This window comes from Podarcis tiliguerta (genome assembly GCF_965153285.1).
Source record: "Podarcis tiliguerta genome assembly, chromosome: 3".
NCBI lineage: Eukaryota > Metazoa > Chordata > Lepidosauria > Squamata > Lacertidae > Podarcis > Podarcis tiliguerta.
In genome coordinates, this window is record NC_139536.1 from 104,256,080 (window position 1) to 104,278,302 (window position 22,223).

General features: G+C 44.9%; 1 long non-coding RNA gene across 1 annotated transcript; it reads left to right on the forward strand.

Moving 5' to 3' along the window:
* The first annotated feature begins 12,632 nt into the window (after positions 1-12,632).
* On the forward strand, positions 12,633-21,189 carry LOC310673562. The gene is made up of 4 exons (XR_014509108.1): positions 12,633-12,880; positions 18,123-18,243; positions 19,345-19,574; positions 20,056-21,189. It is a non-coding gene; the product is annotated as an uncharacterized lncRNA (long non-coding RNA).
* The last annotated feature ends 1,034 nt before the right edge of the window (positions 21,190-22,223 follow it).

Genomic DNA, 22,223 nt, shown 5'->3' on the forward strand with positions numbered 1-22,223 from the left:
GCACAACCCCCTCTCAGGGGTTGACCAAACCATCGAGTCCTTGGATTCCTTTAATGGAATACCCTTCACATAGGGATGGCAAGAGTGTTCTCCCATCCCTATCTCCTGAACCAGAGCCTATCTGCAACCTTACAAGTTGTGACGATTGTGACGCGGCAGGCGAAACCCAAATGGCAACAGCCAATCAGCCAAGTAGGGAAAATTCCTGCCGTGCCCCTGTCCCAACGACAGACGCACGACGGCATAGCAAGGTCAAGCACAACAAGCCCTAAAAGTAGGGAGAGGTTGGCGGGTGTTCCGAATGCATGCGCCGAAAGAGGAAGTTCTGGGTCACGTGCATGGGCATAAATAGGTCTCTTGAACCGTTTGGACTACGTCCCATTGGCCAGATTGCACCCAGCTATGAGGGACCTACCAATCGGGTGTTGTGGCTGACCAATCGTACCCACCCACAACACAGGGAGTCGGTTGTCCAGGTCTCACCGCAATACGTGCCCTCTTTAATGGAGGACCCAATTAAGCTACTGCAACTTGCCGGTTACCAAATGTGTCACCATTTCTTAGTTGCAGGTGTCAATACATGGGTACATTTGCATTTTGTTGTCACCCACCAGACACAGGGAGAGCAGCGAAGAAGACATTTCAAGCACAATTCCTGTTGCAATACATATCCTTCCTGGAGGTGTCTTGATTTAAGGCAGATGCTCAACTTGTCAGTGCACAGACTGTTTTGAGATTATTTAAGGCTGCTCTGTTATTAATCTTGACTGGTTTTGTAGATATTTTAAGGATTTGTAAGTGCTGCTGTGGGGAGAGGGATGGTGACAGTTTAGGAATTTAAACTAAAAACAGTTATTTTCTGAGACGTTTCATCCAAATAAGAGATCAGTGAAATTAAGTAGGGAGGGAATGCTGTGAAGGCTTACAAGAAAAACCCAGAAGATATGAACTGACTTCTCAATTCTGCTTCTTTGGACGATGCCCCTTAAGTAATCCCTAAAATATTTTACTCTAGGGCTATTCCAGTAAAAGCTCTAATCGCCACAGTTTTTGCTCACAAGGAGAAGCCTTACCCACAAACTTCTGTATAGGGTTAGACATGGGCAAATCTTACCATTTCAGCTTATCTCAGTTGTCCTCTTTTTCTTTTCTTTTCCAAATTTCAAATTCGGTTCTGCACTTTGCCAAGTTATTTTTTTTTAAATGAATATGAATTTTATTGTGAAATTCTATAAATATATGTTTGTTTGTATACAGTGTTGCAGAATATACACATTTCTGCAAAGCAATTTCCCCTACAATATTTGGTTGTATGTTTGCTTCATGAATATATGCATTTTGATGACACTTTATAGCCCAGAATATGCATTTTTTGTTCTTATTATCTGGCTGGAGAACTGAAGTGCAAAATCCAGTGGATTTTGGAGGATGGCTGCATTTGATTTCGCATGCTGTTTGAGAGAGTGCAAATGAGGTAATTTCTCTTTAAAATGCAACCTGAACTGAATTTCTCTAGCTCCCCTGATAGGTTCCCTTTCAGACTAACACCACATGCAAGACTGGCAAGGGCAGATGCACTGGCCTTTAGCAGTATGATCCTTTTTCCTCCACGAGGGGTTGTTGTGGAGGAGAAGATCTAAGCAGACCATCTTTGATATCCTTTAATGCAGAATCATTCACAAGCTCAGAATAACTGCTGGCCCTTACCATTGACAACACACAAGGTATTGAAAAAATAATAATCACATTTTGCCCTTAAAGGGGTTAGAGATTGAGATGTGATATTTTTATTTTATGCAGGGGATACTATGTTCTCCAACCTCAGTCCCTTCTCAGAGGCCAGTAGACAATGTGGCCTGGGGAAGGTTCCAAAGGTTTAGTTTTTTGGCAATGGGATGAACAATACAGGAACATATGTCATGTGGTATGCCTTAATTTCCAAATATGAGATATGGAGTCAATCTTGTATGATTTTCAGACTTGAACCTTCTTACATAAAAACTATTCTTCCATCCATGGGTGTGCAGAGAATAATAAATGCTTTTTGTGAGAGAAGAAGAAGAAGAAGAAGAAGAAGAAGAAGAAGAAGAATTTAATTTTTACACCCTGCCCATCTGGCTGGGTTTCCCCAGCCACTCTGGGAAGCTCCCAACAGAATATTAAAACACGATAAAACATCAAACATTAAAAAACTTCCCTAAACAGGGCTGCCTTCAGATGTTTCCTAAAAGTCAGATAGTTGTTTATTTGCTTGACATCTGATGGGAGGGCATTCCACAGGGCAGGCACCACTACCGAGAAGGCCCTCTGCCTGGTTTCTTGCAACCTCACTTCTCACAGTGAGGGAACTGCCAGAAGGTCCTTGGAGCTGGACCTCAGTGTCCGGGCTGAACAATGGGGGTGGAGACGCTCCTTCAGGTATACTGGGCTGAGGCTGTATAGGGCTTTAATGGTCAGCACCAACACTTTGCATTGTGCTCGGAAATGTACTGGAGGACCACACTTGGATCCTGGGCATGATGTTCTCCTCCTCTGGCACAGTAGCTTCAGAACTGGGCAGCAGCTCTTTAAGATCACACCCAGGGGAGCAACAGCAGGACCAGGCCAGTCAGCCTTCAGAAGGCACCTCCACACCTTGCTGTGACAACAGCTGTCTTTGTGGAGGCAAGAAAACTCTCACCTGCACCTTTCAGAAGGCTCAGATCAGGGTCATGCCATGGCTCTGCCTACCAGGAAGTGCATCTGCCATGCTGAGGGTCCCTTGTGAGCCCTTTAGCCATGACTGGATGGAGCAAATATGTTAGGAAAGAAGTTGCTAACTCCCACAGATAATGCTCAAATGTTCCAAAAGAATTTGCAAGGTCTTTCTGCATCATAGCAGGAATTCCAACTTGGTCTGAATTAATTGGGCTGAATTGCTGAACATTTGGAATATTAATTGAAGGCAGAAAACAATAAACTGAAATGGCCAAAGGCTCAACATAGCAAGAGTTGGGATATCATAGTTTTTGTTATTTGGGATTTAGATAAGTGTTTTTTTTAAAATTAGAAGCAACGTTTCCACTTTTACATAACGTTAACATTCTGTTGGGGGGGGTCCTATATTTTGATCTGTTTGTGATAATAAATGGTTTTTAAATAAATAAATATGCACATAGTTAAAGATGCTGCAGAAGACAATGCACAACAATTTCCACAATTCATGCTTTCTATATTACTTTTTCTCCTACAGATTATAGTGAATATTGCATCACACCCCATGATAAAGATGACCATTAATCCCAATTATTTTTGCTTTTTCTCTATCTTTACTTCAGTAAATATACATGAAACCCTTCCAAACAACCTTATGAAGTCTTGATTAACAGTACAAGGTCCCACTGCTATTGATTGTTTATCTTCCACCTATCACAGTTAATCCTGGATCTAAATTGGGACTTTAATAAGGTACAACTGAATAATCAGAGAAACATATGACAAATCCATGTATGGTGAATGTGACCTCTCCTTTATCATCTGGTACCGGGGCACATGAAGATGATTTAGTTTAATTTCTGTAAACATTTGTGCATGATGTTTTCAACTGATTTTTGTCGTAATGGTTCTAATGTTGATTCAAACTTCTGGCATAGAATTGCAGTCATGTCCATTCCCACTGATGCTTACTTGAAGGAAAATCCCACTGATCTCAATAGTGATTTCTTTCAAGGAAGAATGCATAGAATTGCAGTCTTATGTATTTTTCTGCCTCCTTCCTTATGAGACAGAGATAGAGACATCTGGAAGCGGTGCAAATACTAATAATAGTCTTTAGGGTGGATTAAAGCCTAAATCCTTATCTTTAATTAGCACAATTTAAAGTTATGATTTGGTAAAGGGACACAAGGAGAAATTTTCGTAATACACAATCACCCTGGACATTTGATGCAATGGAAATGCCTTTGTGTCTGCAGAGCTCGGGATTGAAGTAAAATGCTTTGTAATGATTCTAAGCAGCTAATTATCCCTTTAAAAGAATCTAAAAGCCAAATAGCCTGTTTACCTCTTCTGGCTGAACAAAAAAAATGGACTGAAAATGAGTTTCTGAAGCGCCTGAGTACTTGCTAGGTACATCTCATAACTAGTACGAGGAGGGAGGGGAGGGAAATTCAGATATTGGAGAGAAAAATGCAAAATATATGGACTGATGTTGTGTACGTAATGGCAACTAAAGGGATCAAGTTTTAATGCTGGCTGCATGCAGTTAACCAGAGTGATTTGTACAGTGCATTTACAGTGACCATGTGCCAGCATGACTCAAACATCTGATGGCATCTGCATGAAACTTGGACTGGTATTACTTCCAAGTCATCCCTTATCATACAGGTGGCTAACCTGCATCCCTCCAGATGTTACTGGACCACAACTCCCATCACCCTCGATCATTGGCCGTGTGCTCTGAGGCAGATGGGAGTTGGAGTGCCAACATATTAAAAAGAATTACCTACTACCTATATGTTGTAACTTGTCCTCCTCTCAAACATTTTGGATGGAACATGCTACAAATTCAAATAAGCAAAATAATAAGTCTCAAGTAGTGGCGATAACAGACCCTATGACCTTTAGTAGAAAGCTATCGAATGATTTTGGCCCAGTGAAAAATCCCAGAAGTTTCCATTATCTTATTCCCACAATACCCTGTCACTTATTGTGCTTTGCCTGTGCCACAGCTTCTGGCTGTGAATGGAAATATGCATCTCCATTAGAGATGTAACAAGGCATTGTTTTCTGTCCTGCTCTGCCTTAGCACTGCTTCCATTCTGCTGCAGTTCTTATTCTGCCCCAAGCTACACTATTCATCTTGCTTTCCACCGCAGCAGAATTATGTAGCTGTCCACCGCAGCAGAATTACAAATTATACATAATAAATGACACTGCAGTTACGACATTCTACCCCATTCATTTAAATGCAAAGGAAATGCAGTACAAAGTGGGAAGGGGGAGATCACGGTCATCAATTGCATATCATTTGAGGCCAAAAGCAACAACAGTAGTGAATGCCAATTGCATTTGCTGGATTGATTTCTGTTCTGGGCATGGGGCGAATAAGTGAATTTCGCCTATTTCTGCTCCTGTTTCCATTTTTCGTCAGAATTCTCTGGCATCCCAAATCTCCATCTGTATCAAAAGACCATCCAGCTCAATAAGAACTGGATAAATAACTAAATGAGATGGTTTGCACACCCAAATGTACATAGGTTATATCCACATTTAAATCTCCCTTCCTGGATTGGGTCATTTATATTATCGTTGCAAATTAGAACTTGAGTTGAAATGAAGTAGGTGGGTTTCCTCCTCCCCCTGAAAATATCGATCAGTGTTGAAAGGGCATCTTCTTTTGGTAATTGGGGAAGACATGAAAGGGCTGTGAAAATGTCATAAAAGAGTTGCTAGCGGTTGCAGTGGCGTAGCGTGGGTTGTCAGCACCCGGGGCAAGGCAAGTAAGTTGCGCCCCCTAACCTGTGGATTTGCGCCCCCTAACCCTAACCCCCAGATGTTGCTCCCAGTGCGGCCGGCCCCCCCTGCACCCCCCACGCTACGCCACTGGATGCTCCCACTGGTGCAACCACCCTACCCCAACCTCGCTACTATCACCCTGTCCCAACGCTGTCCAAATATGGAGCAGTGACAGAGGTGGATTAAGGGACGCGCAACTGGTTATCACACTAGTGAGAGGGCACTGCAGGGGGGCTGCAACAATGACTTATAATGAAAGTCGAGAGATGTGGATGGGGGTGCCAATTTTTGTTGTGTTGCGCAGGGCGCCGTTGAAATTTGAAAGTCTGCCTCTAGCAGACTGCGTTGTAAGGAGGTTGGCTGTGTCTCACCACACATGCCTTAAGAATAATGAGTCTTTTTCAGTGTGGACTAAGTAATTATAAACCAGGTCTTACCTTTCGGCAGGACCACTGTACCCAACCTTCTCGGCGCTGCAGGTGAGGGTTTCTGGGGCAGAGGAGGTGCCTTGCCAGGCAACCCTAAGCCCCAGCACCTCTCCTTTCCTCGACCCTTTGCCGCCTGCCGTCTAGAAAAGGACTCCATCCCTCTCGCTTGCTCCCGCCCGCCCCCTTCCCACAGACAGCCGCGTTTCCTTCCCGGCTCCCCGTGGGAACAAACGGCCCCTTCTCCGCCCTCCCGGCGAGGCCAGCGCTTCCTTCTCTTAGCCCCCGCCCCGTCTGCGGGAGGCCCTCCACCCTCCTGGCCACCCTCCCCGCCCCGCGCCCCTTCATAGGCACGGCTCGTTCGGCCGCGCCGCCCCACACGCGTCCCGCCCTGCCCGCCCCGTCGAGGCGCACGCTCTCGCCCGCCGCCGGCTCCATGGACGGCGGCGGCGCTTACCGCTGCCGCGCCAACCGGCACCTGGAGGGCGGCCAGTCGGCGCTGCCGGGCTCGCTGCTCTTCGCGGCCGGCCTGCTGGGCAACGTGTTGGCGCTGGGAATCCTGTGGCAGCACCAACTCCACGCGCGGCTGCAGCGCGCCCGCGGCTGGGGGCGCCCAAGGGCGTCCGCCTTCTACCTCCTCCCTCTGGACTTGCGCCCCCCCAAATGTTGCGCCCGGTGCGGCTCGCACCCCTGGCACCCCCCACGCTACGCCACTGAGCGGTTGGAACTTCCTATATAACCCTCACTCTAAATGGTCTTCACTTGCTAGTGAAAGCAGCACAGTGCCAAATCCAATAGGCTATATAGCAGGCTTCCTCAACCTCAGCCCTCCAGATGTTTTTGGCCTACAACTCCCATGATCCCTAGCTAGCAGGACCAGTGGTCAGGGATGATGGGAATTGTAGTCTCAAAACATCTGGAGGGCCAAGGTTGAGGAAGCCTGCTATATAGCACTGGAACATCATCACACCTGGGTTCATTTGGCAAGAAATGAAACAGAGACAAATACTGCCAAGGAAGTAGCATTGGAGAGAGGAAATGGTGGCTGTGAATACTTATGAACATCTACAAAAAAAGAAAAAGGATCAACAGCTTTAAAACGGCTATTTTTGAGGTTTAAAAAATGCATCTTCGTCTCAGCTCTACTCATTAATGGAGAGAGAATCGAGAGTATTTGAACTTTTATATTAGTAAATCTGTACACGTTTTCTGACCCAGAGCACATGACAAATTAAATGGAGGGAGGGAAATGATACTATTTCAAAATCATGGTAAAAAGGTATAAAGTATCTTCAAATAAAAACCCACATTAATTTAAGTAAAAAAGGGAAAGGAAAAAGTAGATTACATTGCACTTTCTATCTTTGTTAGTTCCCGAACAGTGGATAGTACATGTACTGTAGATGTACTTGCTTAACTGAGCAGTCCTTAAGTAATACTGGCAAGAGAAGCCTCATTGGACTGCTGCCTTAGGAGCACTTAGAATGGTGCTCTGACATCTCATTCCTACTTCTACATGCAAAGAGGCACTGCTAGAATTGCATTACAATGCACTGGCTCAGCATCATTGTTCCCCATCTCCAAAATCTCATTTGTTAGCACAGCGGCTCACAGAAACTGGCCACAAGGTGGTGACCCTAAGAACAATTGGGAAGGGAAGGTTCACTGAGATCTGCGAGATGGATTCTCCTGTTTATGCTCCCTCCCACCCCACCCCCCAAACTTTCCACGTGGAACTTTAAATAAAGTGGGAAAGTTCTCTTATTAAAAATAAAAAAGGGAGAGACTGGAAAGCACTCTGAGGTTGCTATCATATTTCAGTTGACTCCCCTGGTGCACACTCCACATAGGGAAGTGTTTTCATCTGAACCAGATGGCTGAATTACACTTTTCATTTCTGTTCAACAAAGCTCTTGGGAAGACCCAGTTGAGCGGGGCACTTAAGAAGAAACTCTGCGCAGTAATTCTGCATTGCAGCAACAACATACTGAACCAAAATGTTCTGATCTAGAGAAAGCTGGCTGCTTTTTAGCTCGGATGCACGGTTTGTATCCACCATGAGATGGGAAGGAAGCATTGTGGGCCCAATTTTGTGGCACTTCCTTCCTGTTGAACTCTCGGTGCCTACTGAATATTATTTTTTAATCCAAGTTAAAGTATGATTTTATAGTTTTAAACCGATTTTTTACCTTTTCTGTATTGTATTTCTTGCATGCCATTTAGAGACTATCGTAGTTATGAAATGGTTTCAATACATCAATGAATCAGCTGTGTCCTTTGTGTGTGTCCAGATTATCAATATGCAGGAAATGTTTGCACACGTAACATGAGTCCTATTCAGACCTCTGGGTGAACACATGTAGGCTTAAGGTGGGGAGCGGGCAGGGCACCCCAACATCCCTCTGAATGCCAGCTTTGTTTCTGACCTTCTCATCTTAACCATAAAAATATGAAGGGAAATGGTAACCTGTTCTATCAGGGTTCCCAAACACCATTGGACTCTCCTTTGGATCTTCACATGCAGCCTGTGAAGATCAAGGGTGAAGTTGGTACTTGCAGGGCAATCAGGATCGGGCTCACATGCATGCCCCTCCTGTCTCCCCATTTTAAGCCTTACCACATTCACTTGAACACCTGGATAAGGGCTGTGGTGTTTCATCAATTCATACCAATACTTGTGAGTGTCAGTAACTTGAACCCTACCATCCTCCTTGTAAAATCAGGTGGAAGGCAATGTGGGACAGAACCTACCTGCAGAACAATTGTGGAGAGGAATGTGTGTCAGGAGCACGGCAGAGGAAGAGGAATAGTGGATATCGCCTTCCCTTCCTGACCGTTCCAGGGAGTAGGAAGAGGAAGATAGTGTAGATTTACAACAGGGGTTTGAGGGAGGTCGCAGCTCAGAGGCAGATGAGGGGAAAAGCTGAGAAATCATGGGAGAACCAGAACAACACCCAGCTGACACATTGTCATTAGAAAGGATTCCAGACCCTCCATCTCCCAGAACACGGCGAGCCTTTAAAGTAGGAGAGCGAAGGGCTCAAAGACAGAGGGCACCTAGCAGCACCCATAGAGACGACAATGAGAATGACAAATGAGGAAGTGGGAGACACGGGGGGGGGGTGGAGATTCACCCGGGACAACGCCATTATCCAACAGGCTGGGTTCTTTAGCCCCACTCTGTAAATACTGAATAAAAAAAGGATGGTAAGAAATCTTCCCTTGTCTTTATACTTTCCTGGGCAATAACCGGGGGTCACTGACAGTATCCTGACACCAGTATTAGCAAAACAGGCCTAGTTTTGTGCATCCCAAAGATTGCAATAAAAAAGGACAGTAAGAAACTTTTTCCTTGTCTTTATACTTTCCTGGGCCACCAGCCTGGAGCCACTAACAGCATCCTGACAATGTGTGGCAATTTACTCATTCCCGACTATGAAAAGGGCGCTCTTGCACTTGCTTTGGGAAGCTAGTGCTGACTGTATAAAAAGTCCTGACCCGTGTCAGGCAGTAAGTGGAGAAATGCTTCAGACCCCACTACCTTGTGGGCATCCCAGAAGGCTGCTAGTAGGAACCCTGACTGCAGTAAGGGAGATGGCAAACACCAGTGCAACGTTTCTCTCCCACAACTGCACAGGATTCCAAACCCTCCAAGTGTCTCTATTTCCCATGGACAGTTCCAGATTTAGATAAGCCGTCCTGGTTTTGGATTTCATCCCAGAATGTCCTGCTTTTCCTTAGGACATTCCTATTTTCATCAAAAAAACATGGGAGGGTATGGAGTTATGTGATCTCTGAGCCAAGGAGCTAGGTAACTATACAACTTTTAGAAGCCATCCGAAGCAGCCCTGTATAGAGAAGTTTTTCAATGTTTAATGTTTATGTTTCTGTATATTCTGGAAGCTGTCCAGAGTGGCTGAGGCAACCCAGTCAGATGGGCAGGGTATAAATAATAATATTATTGTTATTATTGAATAAGACGTCCTTATCTTCATCAGAGAAATGTGGGAGGGTATGAGTCTGTGGGCACAGCCTCTCTTACAGAAGAAGAAGAAGAAGAAGAAGAAGAAGAGGAGGAGGAGGAGGAGGAGGAGGAGGAGTTTGGATTTGATACCCCGCTTTATCACTACCCTAAGGAGTCTCAAAGTGGCTAGCAATCTCCCTTTCCCTTCCTCCCCCACAACAAACACTCTGTGAGGTGAGTGGGGCTGAGAGACTTCAGAGAAGTGTGACTAGCCCAAGGTCACCCAGCAGCTGCATGTGGAGGAGCGGGGAAGCGAACCCGGTTCACCAGAACACAAGTCCACCGCTCTTAACCACCAGAGTTCTTTTTCACTGAATATGTTCAGGCACCCCTATTTTCATCGAAGGAATGTTGGAGGATATGGGATTCTTCACATATCTGCCCATCCAAACTTGGTGGTACAAGGACCAGGGCTCACTTGAGCACATAACTGCTCAGTGCTGTGGATGCATCTCAACCCCGTTCCCCTCCGAAGGAAACGGGACCTGCTAAAAACAGAAGCAATTACAATTAATAACAGGCTTGCTACAGTGGCATGGCTCTCGCTGTTCTTCTAAAATATATTTCTAAAACATGGGGAAATCAACATCATTACTGCAACCTATGTAATTACGCCTGAGCAGGCAAACACTCCGCCCTCTCCTATCCCCAGCTTGTTTAGAACATGCTAAGTGGATCTGATCAGGGTGCAGTTGGCAGAGCCATCTGTGTCCCTACAACCTCCGCTCCTGAAACCCTCCTACACCCTCTTCCCACGCCTTTGAAACATTCCAGGTGCTCCGTGAACAAAACAGAATATTGAAATGAGCAGCACACGGATGCAGTATCGTTCAAGGACACGGGAGAGCAATGAGCACCATGGCTCCTGTAGCAAACGCTACTGGAATATTTATTCCCTTATTCATGGAGAGAACTGCAATCTCCTCTTGACTGCTTCCAGCTTTCATCCCTCTCCCCTCCGTAGCTGACAGTTCTGTGCCATTAAACTCCGAAATCTCATTCCACAGCCTACATCTCTGTCCGCTGAGCTCCTCCCTCCTGCAAAGGCTGCAGTACTCTCCCCCCCCCCACTTCTCAGCCTACTTGCTAAAGCATGATGGACTTGAGATGCTCGCTGTAAAAAGAGCTCCTTAATGGCTAAGGGTCTATTTGCGGCGGATGACAACATTTGCATCCTCCGAGACACGATGGCAAAAGGTGCGTGCTCTTGAGACCTCATCTGCAGGTGATATCCACTTATCTGCTACAGTTGGGCTTTTCAAAAGTGCCTCATATAAAAGATGAAGGCAGGCTTTACATTTCAAGTGTGGCAGAAGCTGCTGAACTCACTTTCTGGCATGTGTTTTTAGGGAAACACAGCATCTCACTGCTTGACCCCCAAATGAATAGCTCCGTCCCCTTGAGTGTTCTCCTTGACCCACAAAACTCCTTGAGGGACGATGAAGGTTGGTAAGACAACTCAAAATTGCTGTGATTCACAGTAGGTTAGCAAAGAAGGGACAGGGCACGCCATTCCTTCTCTGCCAGCCCACACAATTTATCTGCTGGCCACTGAAGAGAGCATTCCCCTCACACACATTTTATTTCCCCTGCTCTGCTGCCAGCACAGAGATGGAGATGGCTGGCAAAAGAGAGGCAACTTTCTCCATTTTGTCTTTGCCAGCTTAATGTGTGTGTTTGTGTGTTGCCTTCTCCACACCAAGTGGCAGAAACAAAGCACTCTGGTGCCTGGGGAGGGACCCTGTCCATTGTTTTCTAAAGACAAGTTTCTTAAAAAAAAATAGATCTGTTATGGCACAAACCTAAATTTCCCTCCTGCAAAATAGGTAGAGGTAAAGGTAAAGGGCCCCTGGACAGTTAAGCCCAGTCAAAGGTGACTATGGGGTGTGGTGCTCATCTCGCTTTTCAGGCCAAGGGAGCCGGCGTTTGTCTACAGACAGCTTTCTGGGGCATGTGGGCAGCATGACTAAGCCGCTTCTGGCTATGATGGAAACCAGAGCGCACGGAAATGCTGTTTACCTTCCCGCTGCAGCGGTACCTATTTATATACTTGCACTGGTATGCTTTCGAACTGCTAGGTTGGCAGGAGCTGGGACAGAGCAACGGGAGCTCACCCCTTCACGTGGACTTGAACTGCCAACCTCACAATCAGCAAGCGTGAGAGCCTCGGTGGTTTAGATCACAGTGCCACCCGCATCCCCTTCCTGTAACTAGAGAGGCCCTGTAATAGATGGATTGCCTACTTGCCCGCTCTTTGCCTTGCCTGCTGCTTCTCTGTCCTCATGCTACTGCCCATTTCAGTGAGATGACCACTACAGTCATACTTATGCTGACCACCTCACTAAGAGAAGAACATACAGGGTCCACCATCTGCTCCCAACTAAGCCCACCTCACTGAGAAAGAGATTGTGCTGACGCGTACCTGCTTTGGGCAGCTTCCGCAAGAGAAATAAATATTCTGCCCACATGTTACTGCCTGCCTGAGTGGAAGAGGAATGAAGATGAATGAATGTCTCTCCCTACAAAATGATGCTCCCTACCTGAAGGACAGGGGCTGCCCATTGTGGCCATGCTAGCCACCTGAGGGAGAAAAATTGAGGGAGAAAGACTGGCCATTGTGATCTCATGCTGATGCTGCCTATTTCACAACTGGCCACTGTATCCTCACATGGATGTGTCCCACCAGAAGGAGAGACAAAGGCCATTGTGATGTCATGCTGATGCTGAAGGAGAGAGAAACTGGCCAATGTACCAGCCCACAACTGCTGTTCACCTGAGTAACAAGGAGACACTGCCTGGCACACCAACACATTGCTCACCATGTTCATGAGAATTATGTCCTTTGCACCTTGGACCAAACTGGCATTTCTTAACTTGTTTTTACTCTCCTGTTCCTGCATATTAGGTTCCCTTACCAGAGGTCTATAATAACAAGGTAATGTATCAACCACTTTTATCTGTACACAAAAGGTAGGTAAAGGTAAAAGGTAAAGGACCCCTGGATGGTTAAGTCCAGTCAAAGGCGACTATGGAGTTGTGGCACTCATCTTGCTTTCAGGCTGAGGGAGCCAGCGTTTTTCCACAGACCACTAAACCACTTCTGGCACAATGGGACACCGTGACAGAAGCCAGGGTGCATGGAAATGCTGTTTACCTTCCCGCTGCAGCGGTACCTACTTGCAGTGGTATGCTTTCAAACTGCTAGGTTGGCAGGAGCTGGGACAGAGCAGTGGGAGCTCACCCCGTCATGCAGACTCAAACCACCAACCTTCCGATTGGCAAGCCCAAGAGGCTCAGTGGTTTAGACCACAGCGCCACCCGCAGCCCTTCCTGCAAAATACTGACAGTCTGGAGGGAACCTTAACTTGACATTTGGAATCTATGTAAAGATCTCCCAATCTGATTCAGTGAAAAGCAAGTGCAATTAAAGTATATCAATTAGCAAAGCCTGATACTTTGGAGGGCTGCATCATATCATGGCAGAGGAGAGTTGACTAATAGTTTGACTCAGGGTAAAATCAGCTTCAAAGGTTCAATCGGTGTCTCGATGCATGTTTACATTTATATCTGTGCTATCAATGTTACTGTGCACAGGGTGCATTTTATCATTTTGGGAAGATACTTTCGCAGAACTAATCTCTTGCCTTAAGGTTTTAAAGGGATTAGAGGCTGGCTATTTTCTTCCACTGCAATGTGGGAGATTTATGCAGGTAATTCCATTAGCGCTGTTGATGTTCTTCACATAAATCCCCTGAGCATTAATTGGAGGAAACAGAAGCTCAATATTATATGCAGATCGTGCAAAGTCCCCCTTAATTTAGGGCTGAGTTGCACAGGAGAAACCTAAAAAATACTGAGCCAGAGGCTGCTTTGAGCAACAGCTTTTCCAAGGTGTGTAAAATTGTTGTGGGGAGTGGGGGGAGGGGTAGAATATGTGCACAATGTATACATTTCTAGAAACATCTGGGACCAGAACTAGTGTGAAAGCATAGGATATTACCTTAGCATGTTATCACATTGACCCCAATGTGCTAAAGGCATTCAGGGCACCATCTTGATGAAGCTAAGCAGGACTGGGTCTGGTTTGGATAGGAAACCACCTAGGAATCGCATGCATGTTGGCTTGCCCTCTGTGATAAGCAAGGTAGAAGTGTAATAAACTAAACCAATGGTCACCACCTTTTATGGGCCAGTGAGCAATTTCAAAATTTGAGAGACTGTTGGAGGTGCCAGTCACAAAATAACTGCAGGCACCAGGTTGCCAGCCTCTGAACTAAATGAAAGAGGCATGCCCGGTCTGAGTGCAGGCCTAGTGAGTCTTGAATGTCAGTCCTGCAGCTAAAAATGAGGAAGGGGTGTGGTTCTCTACTCCTGGAGGTGCTCACAACCATTCTGGTGAGCCAGGCCTTGGCAGATCCAGTCCTCACAAAGTCATGTACATTGACAAATGCCAAAGCCCATGTCACATTAGCCCCTGTGTTCTTGGAGGAAACAGCAATCAGCTAGGGATGGAAGGTAAATTTGATTCTGTTTTCAGAATCCCCTGATTTGCACTTTGGAAGCAAGCAAACCAAAACTCAGCCATCCTTCAAAATTCACTCTTCTCTGAATTTTCCAATGCTGTTATCTAGCAAAAAAAAATGCATACTAGGGCACAGTGTGCATACTAATGTATACGTTAGTGATAAAAGCATACAAAATGCATTACATTAGGGTAAAGGGCCTGCAAAAAATGGTACCTTAGTCAGACAAAAATGTGTTCATTATAAGAAGTTCACACTCACATTCTGTTGAATTTTCAGGAGTTTCTTTTTTTCTTTTTTAATCACGAATTCCTGCAGAATTGTGAAGAACTCAGTTTAAGATAAGGGGGAAATGAGAAATGTAGAGAATGGAAACTGACAGGTTTGTGCAAGTCTAATGGCAGGACACCACTTTTCTCTTGAAAATACAGAGAACCTGCGATCAGGAAAGGAGGGTATATCTGCTTTTGTATATTGCAAAGGGACAGGTGGCAAGTGATATGTGGCACGCATGTGTATTTAACAGCTGATATGGCACGCATTGCGCATTCTGTTATCACTACCTGCATATAAATTGTTGTGCCAGAACTGAAGAGCTGCCCTCAGTTACCAAGCAGTTACTAATCTTGCCTGCCAGGCAGGCATTGTTAATCTCTCAATCAGGGAACAAAGGAAAAATCTTGTCTATAGCTGCTGCTGACAAGTTGAAAACCCAAGCAGGTGTCCTCTTCCTAAGCAAATGCGCGCGCACACACCTTTAGAGAGGGGAAAGTTCCTGCTTTTGAGAGTGGCAAACAATCTCCTTTGTCAGGTGGTTTCGGAGCCAATCCGAGCGAACCATTTTGTGACACTTTGATTTGGACAAAGACTTGGTCCCCTGCTGAGTGCCAGGTGCAGACAGAAAGGGGTGATCCATAAGATCCCCGCAGTGTCCACCCTGCCAAGGAAACACTGAGTGGAACACAGAATAATGTTTTTTGAAAAGGTTAGTCGTGAATGTCTCCTCGCAAACATGCCATAAGGATGAGCATGTTAGTGAAAACCTAACCTTTGGCTCGAAGAGGCCTGACCGACTGACAGGACACACACAAAAACCTTCTTGAATGGTGGTCACGAAACAGCATCCATCTCTGCCCCAAACAACACCCACCATTTATGACTACGTTCTCTCCTTTTAACCACCCATTTTGCTTCCAGGCTAGCTCCTGGAGACGAGGCATCGGATTTTGCAACAAAAGCGTGAGTGGGGCTGCACTCTGCAGAGAAAAACAGGAGGCACAATTTATTATTATTTTATCTGGCACGGAAATATATTCTCCCCGGGTGAGCATAGCCCCTTGCACAACGTCTTCAGCGTTCCACATCTATTTTTCTCTCCTTTGCTGAAAGCTTTATGTCAGCAACACTTCCTTTTTACAGATACCCCCTAGAGTCTTTCGCACTCAAGGGCAGCCCTGATGGGAAGGTGTTTTCCGCCCTGCGGCTCTACATTGTGATTGCAGACTGCCTCCCCAGTCTCACAAACAATGGCATCGGAATGGCTGCCGTCCCTTTTTATATTTTTTGAGCAGTACAAAACTGTAAGTGGCTGCAAGAAGCGGTCACTGCTACATGCTTTCCCACCCCTCTGTTTTAAAGCCATTTTAATCTATTCCTGTCCTATCTCTTCCTGTGTAGCAAGCAGCTACACCTTTCGGCTGCTTTCAGAGAAGCTTTAAAAAAAAACACCTTCAGCTTCCAGCTTGGCTAGAAACCCTGTGTATTATGGGAAGGATTTTTTTTTAAACTATCTCTTCCTTGCCAGCTCTTGAAATAATCAACTCAAGCAGGGTTTGAAGACAGAGCTAGACAGCCCTGCAATGTCAAAAAAGAGGATTTGCACCATCCCCCTCCAAAGAAAAAAAAGGACACCAGTTTGCATATGGTGATTTATATGTATAGATGCAAATTTAGAAACAGAAATGCTATAGTGAGGAAGACCCCAGCTGCGTATCTGCTCAGTCTGCTGACCAGGAGATGTGAAGGGCTGGTGAGCAAGGCTCCTTCTCCCTCTCTTCTTTTATGGTTCCTTATCTTTAAAATGGACTCCGACTGCCAAATAGATGACAACTTCAAATAGAGGACTGTCTTTTGAAAGGCCATCAGACTCAAACTAGAGGACTGTAGAGGATGCCTCCCTGATTTCTCTCCCTGCTGTGTGTCCAACACCTACTCACTTTGCCTTCCTGAACCTTAATGAGTTTCTTATCCGAAAAATTCTAGAGAGGTCTCCACCTGGTGGATGTCCCTGGTTCCCGGGCACAGTCCCCTGAGTTGCAAATCTGTCCCTGGACAAATTCCTTCCCTGGAATATCCCCAGATTTGCAAATCTGTCCCCAGGAAATGTGGCAGCGGCAGCCTCAGCAGCCCAAAGCCAGTCTGGTAGCGCAGTTGGCTGGCTTCAAGAGCTGCTTGCTGCCATGGTGCCCGCCATTTTTCCTCACCGGAAGTCTCCATATGATGTGTCTTGTGCTCACATGATGTGTCTTGTGTGATCTCCTGCCCCCCTCCCCCTTTGTTTTGACTGATCGGGGGAGGCTCGGGAGTCACGGGCAGCCATTGCCCCGTTTTTAAAAAACTCTGTGCATTTATGTTTAACAGGGTGTGAAAGAAGGACTTTGCACCTTTATACAATACGCATGTATGATTGGGCCCAGGGTCTTTTGCCTCACCATCTGCACTACTGACTCCCTGTCGCTACTCAGCTAAAAAAAAAGTGTTCCCGGATTCATTGAAAAAAATCTGATAACCATGGTCTCCATGGTACCATTCAATACCACTTTAGACAGTCATGGCTTTCCCCAAATAATTCTGGGATCTGTTGTTGGCTATGCTGAGAGTTGTTTTCCTCCCAGAGTGAAAATCCCCAGAATTCCCCGTTTGGCAGGCTGGGGGAGCGGGGAGTGTGATTATGTTGGGAAAGATGAAGTGCTTCATGAAAATCACACACCTGCCCCATGGAAAATGCATGTGTGTGCCTGAGGCTATTGATGTCTTCTACGCTCTGCTCCCATTGTCAGAGGTGGTATTCCTCTGAATAATGAGTGCTTGGAATCACAAGTTGGGAGAGCGTTGCTACACTCAGATCCTATTTGTGGGCTCGCATAGGCCATCATGACTTACCTAGATAGGCCGCTGACATGATCTATCAAGGCTCTCATGTTCTCATGTTAACACACACACGCCAGTGGCCCAACCACCAGCATGTTGTCATGGCATGTGGACAAAAAGGTCACTCCCCCCCCCCACACTTTGAACAGACTATAGAGTCTTTCGTGCTGCATTATCACCAAGATAGAAGAAGAACCATGTTATCTTCTGGGCCATGCTATCTTCTGCCAAGCTCAGAACAACTGCTGTGCTAGCTGCTCTTATAAGGGGTAAAGCCAGGAAGCAGGACTTCCTCTTAATTTCAGTCTTCTTTGTTCAGTGAGGCTGCTGAGAATCAACAACCATGGCCTACAGCATTGGCCTGGGGCACTCATAATTTCCTCATTCCCAGCACTAATGGATATTTGTTTTTTATTGTTTTGCTACAGATTTAGAGTTAATGGACCATTGTTAGGAAAGTAACGGAGTTACTCACTGTTTTATTCTTCCTTAATTTGGACACAGAGTTTCTGAATGCAGAATGAGCTTCAACACTTCACTTCAGAGGAATAATAAATGCCCGTGTTTTCAAGATGTTTTGGTTGGCAAATCATTATGTCTGTCAAGCTGAGACATGCCTATAATGGTAACTCGATTTTTCAAAGTAAAATTACATTTTGGGGAGGTGGGTTGGGTTGTTGTTTTATGGGCTATAAATCTCTGCAGCATCTTCGTCTAGATGCAGGTGAATACAGATGGACAGAAGGCTGTTGTGTTTTTTAGTATCTACTTTCAGCAATTGATAGTACTTTGGGTTGGACAATTGACTTCTCCAGCATTGGGTCAACCCATCTTTCTGTGTTAAAGATATTGCCAGACCTTAATCTGGCATTATATTACACTCCACAATTGCAAAAGCTATCACTGTGTTGTAAAGTTAATATTATTCTGTTCCTCCTTCCTCTAATAACACCATGATAAACCACGGTACAGCGATGATCCTTAAAAATGATGCTTTGCTTACTCTGTATTTCTTTTCTTTTGTTGGCTTGAATGCATGTGTTTGTGTAGGAAGTATCTATATAACAACACTAATTTTGGTGGGGTACGGGAATGACAAACTAATTCCCTTGGTACAGTGGAAACTGTAGTGTCTTTATGATATATGGTTCATTTACACGTATATACAACCTGGACCTATGATGGAGGGGCTCACAGCATCAACACCCAAGAGGATCTTGCATCTCCTGTAACCACACCCTTGGATTCAAGAAGAAATCAGTCGAGGTTTCTCTCAAACACAGGCTTCAGCCTGCTTCCTTTCCGCCTTCTAGCTCACACATTCCAAACTCTCAACTCTGTGATTTAGTCTTTCTAACTAACCTTGAGTTGAAGAGGGGGCACCCATTTGTTGTCTCACAGGGATCCATTTCCTTTGTTCCCCTTAATGGCCCATCACCTCACAAGGAAGCTAGTTTGACTATTCCAGGAATTAGTAGGGCCTGCCCCCCCTCCCAACTCATAACAATAGGTTACCACAGAACAGAGGGGGCTGTATGAAATTACCTAATTTTGCCATTATAGGAACCAGGACCTATCACTTTTTTTCATCATACAGAGTTTACCTTGTTCCTACGCACTCCTGATCAATGTTTATATGACATTATTAAGAAAGATTCTTTTGAGATATGGAATTCAGTGCCACCAACATATTGATCTTTGCTTCTTGCTTTCATCCTGCTGAAAGTTATATTGCCTCTGTGTCTGCTTGGCGCCTGGCTACTCCTGGGAACTGAACGCAGGCGAGTCTCTTCTGACAACGAATCCAGAGAAGACTAAAGTGACCGCGGACAGCAAGTCCCAAGACTGTGGTTCCCATCACTGAAACTGCTTGGCATCCAGAGGCCACTCAGGTTGTGTGACCTTGGTGTGTGCTTTGATTCACCATCTGGAATTTCAGGTTGTAATGGTGGCCAGGTGAGCACATGGTCAACTGTCCCTAGGGGGAAAGCAGCAGAAACTCATCTCTAGCTCAGCAAAACAGGCAGCTGCCTTTGACTGAGTCAGACCCTTGATCCGTCTAGCTTGGTACTGCCTACACTGGCTGGCAACAGTTCTCCAGGGTTTCAGACAAAAGGCATTCCAGCCCTGCCTGGAGATGCCAGGAATGGAACATGGTATCTAACTCTGAGTAGATTTGCTAAGATGTATAAGACAAAATCAGATAAGTACTGGAGATGCAATGAGACTGAGGGTACCTTTTATCATATGTGGTGGACCTGTAAAAGGGTAAAAGATTATTGGGAAATAATTCACAATGAATGGGAAAAAATGTATAAAAGTACTTCCCCCCCAAAAAAACCAGAATCCTTTTTGTTGCGACTGATTCAAACAGAAATTCCCAGGTGTCAAAAAAGTTTATTTATGTATGCTACTACTGTGGCTTGTGTTTTGTTAGCCCCCAAATGGAAAACGAGTGAGGTCCCAACTAAAGAAGAGCGTCAACTTAAGCTGATGGAATATGCACCGCTTGTGAACCTAACATATAGAATAAGAGAATAAGAAGAACATACGTTTAGAGAAGATTGGAAAACATTTATTGAATATATGGAGGAAAACTGTGTACATTTGAAAACGTGGACAGCATTAAGATAAATTCAACAGTGTAAATAAGTTTTGGTGGATATAATAATGGAATACTGAATGGTTTAGTTTATATAAAATATGCAGAGATTTATGTTATGCAAAATGAATCATGGAAAGAGAAGAAGGGAAGTCATTGATATTTTAAGGTTGTTTAAATGAATATTCTAAAATGTAAAACACAAAATTTAATACAAATTATAGGGGGGGGGGGATGACATGGGACATTCCAGATACTCTACCACTAAGATAGGACCTTTCTCCTAGTGACAACTGCTTATGTATCTGCCAGTGTAAGGCCCAACTAGTTCTACAGTACATGGGACTGCTTTTTACCTGCAAGCTCCTGCCAGTGCAGAATGTGGTGACTCACATCTTGACAAGGGAAGGGCCAAAACCCAGTGACAGAGCCTCTGCTTTGCTTGGAACAGGTCTCAGCCTCAGTCCCTGGCATCTCCAGTTTAAAAAGGTCTGAGATCTTGGGAGACTGCTGCCCACTAGTGTATGGCCATGGGCTAGCTAGATGGACCAATGGTCTAACTAGGCACAAGACGGCTTCATTATGTTCTCGTGGACATATATGCCATGCATATGGCTTCAAATGCTATTATAAAGTTTTCTTCCTGGCAGTTTTTGAAGAAATAAATTAATTCTTAATGACACGCTGAGACAAATCTCCCACTGCTTTCAGTGCCACAGAGATTAATAGACTAAGTTGGTGGACCTTAGATTTCATTAAGGTCATGCTAAATTGCCTTACAAATAATTTAATTCTGATTGTCCATCCCCAGCCCCCAAACCCCCTGATTCTAAGCTGACAGATTACACAGCAATTAATCAGCGCAAGGGTTGGCCTTTGGGTCTTGTATTCTGGAGGAAAAACTTATCCTGTTTTCAATGTTCTCGCGCAGGAAAATGGCATGCTCCAGTAAGTTCTGATTATTTTCCATGCAGCATGAAAGATTAAACACGCTTTTAAATAAATTTATTTGTACCGCATGGGCCTTATTTTATACAGGCAGGAAGAAGCCAATTTCACTTTGATGGGGACATGAGATACGATTTGTCAATTCAATTCTGGGCCTCTAAATTAGATACCATGTCATAAATTTCCGCGATAGGTACAGTCTATTTTTTTTTTATTATTTTTGGGGGTTAACACCAAGACAGGTCTGGAGTTAAAGCCTTATCTTTGATAGAAAGATGTACATGAAAAGGAGCCTTCACATTTTTTTAAAACAAAATCAATCAATGGGACTATATAGGAGATCTCGAAACATAACAAATAATGGGATAATAATTTCAAAACTTCCCACAGATTCCCTTTAGATCAATTAATGTATTAAATATAGTCTAGTCAAATGCCCCACAAAACTGCTGGTCTACTAGCATCTGTGGGAAAATGTCTTGGGGGGGGGGAAGTGTTTGTTTGTTTTTTAATAGTAAAATATCATCCTCTTCATGTACCACTACAGTAGGCCCCAGTTGTTAACTCAGGGATGGAGAAATTGTGGCCCTCCTGATGTTGATAGACTCCAACTCCCATCAGCCTCAGCCAACATGGGAATGATGGGAGTTGCAGTTTAGCCACAACCCGGTCTTAAAAGAATTAGAAAAAGAAGATGCTCTACTGCTTCCACAGTAAGCACCTGGACCCCCTGAAATGTTTCATCCCCACCTGCCAAACAGTTGAAGCAGACACACAAAATTTGCCACCTGCAAATGGGGTGATGAATTGTGGCAGCTGTTTGATCTCTAACTGTTAGATAAGGCTCTACAAACAGTCTCCTAGAATTGCTCTCTACTGTGCTTACTTTTGGAAACGCTCTTCCTCTCCAAAGATCTATAATTTCTGCATATGTTACCCTCTCTAGGTAGACTGGGTTTCTTTAACATGACCATGTAGACTTTTTTTTTTAGGAGTGGGGTGTGAGATTCTCTGTTTAGAAGAACCGTCAAGGGCATCCATAGACTATATACACC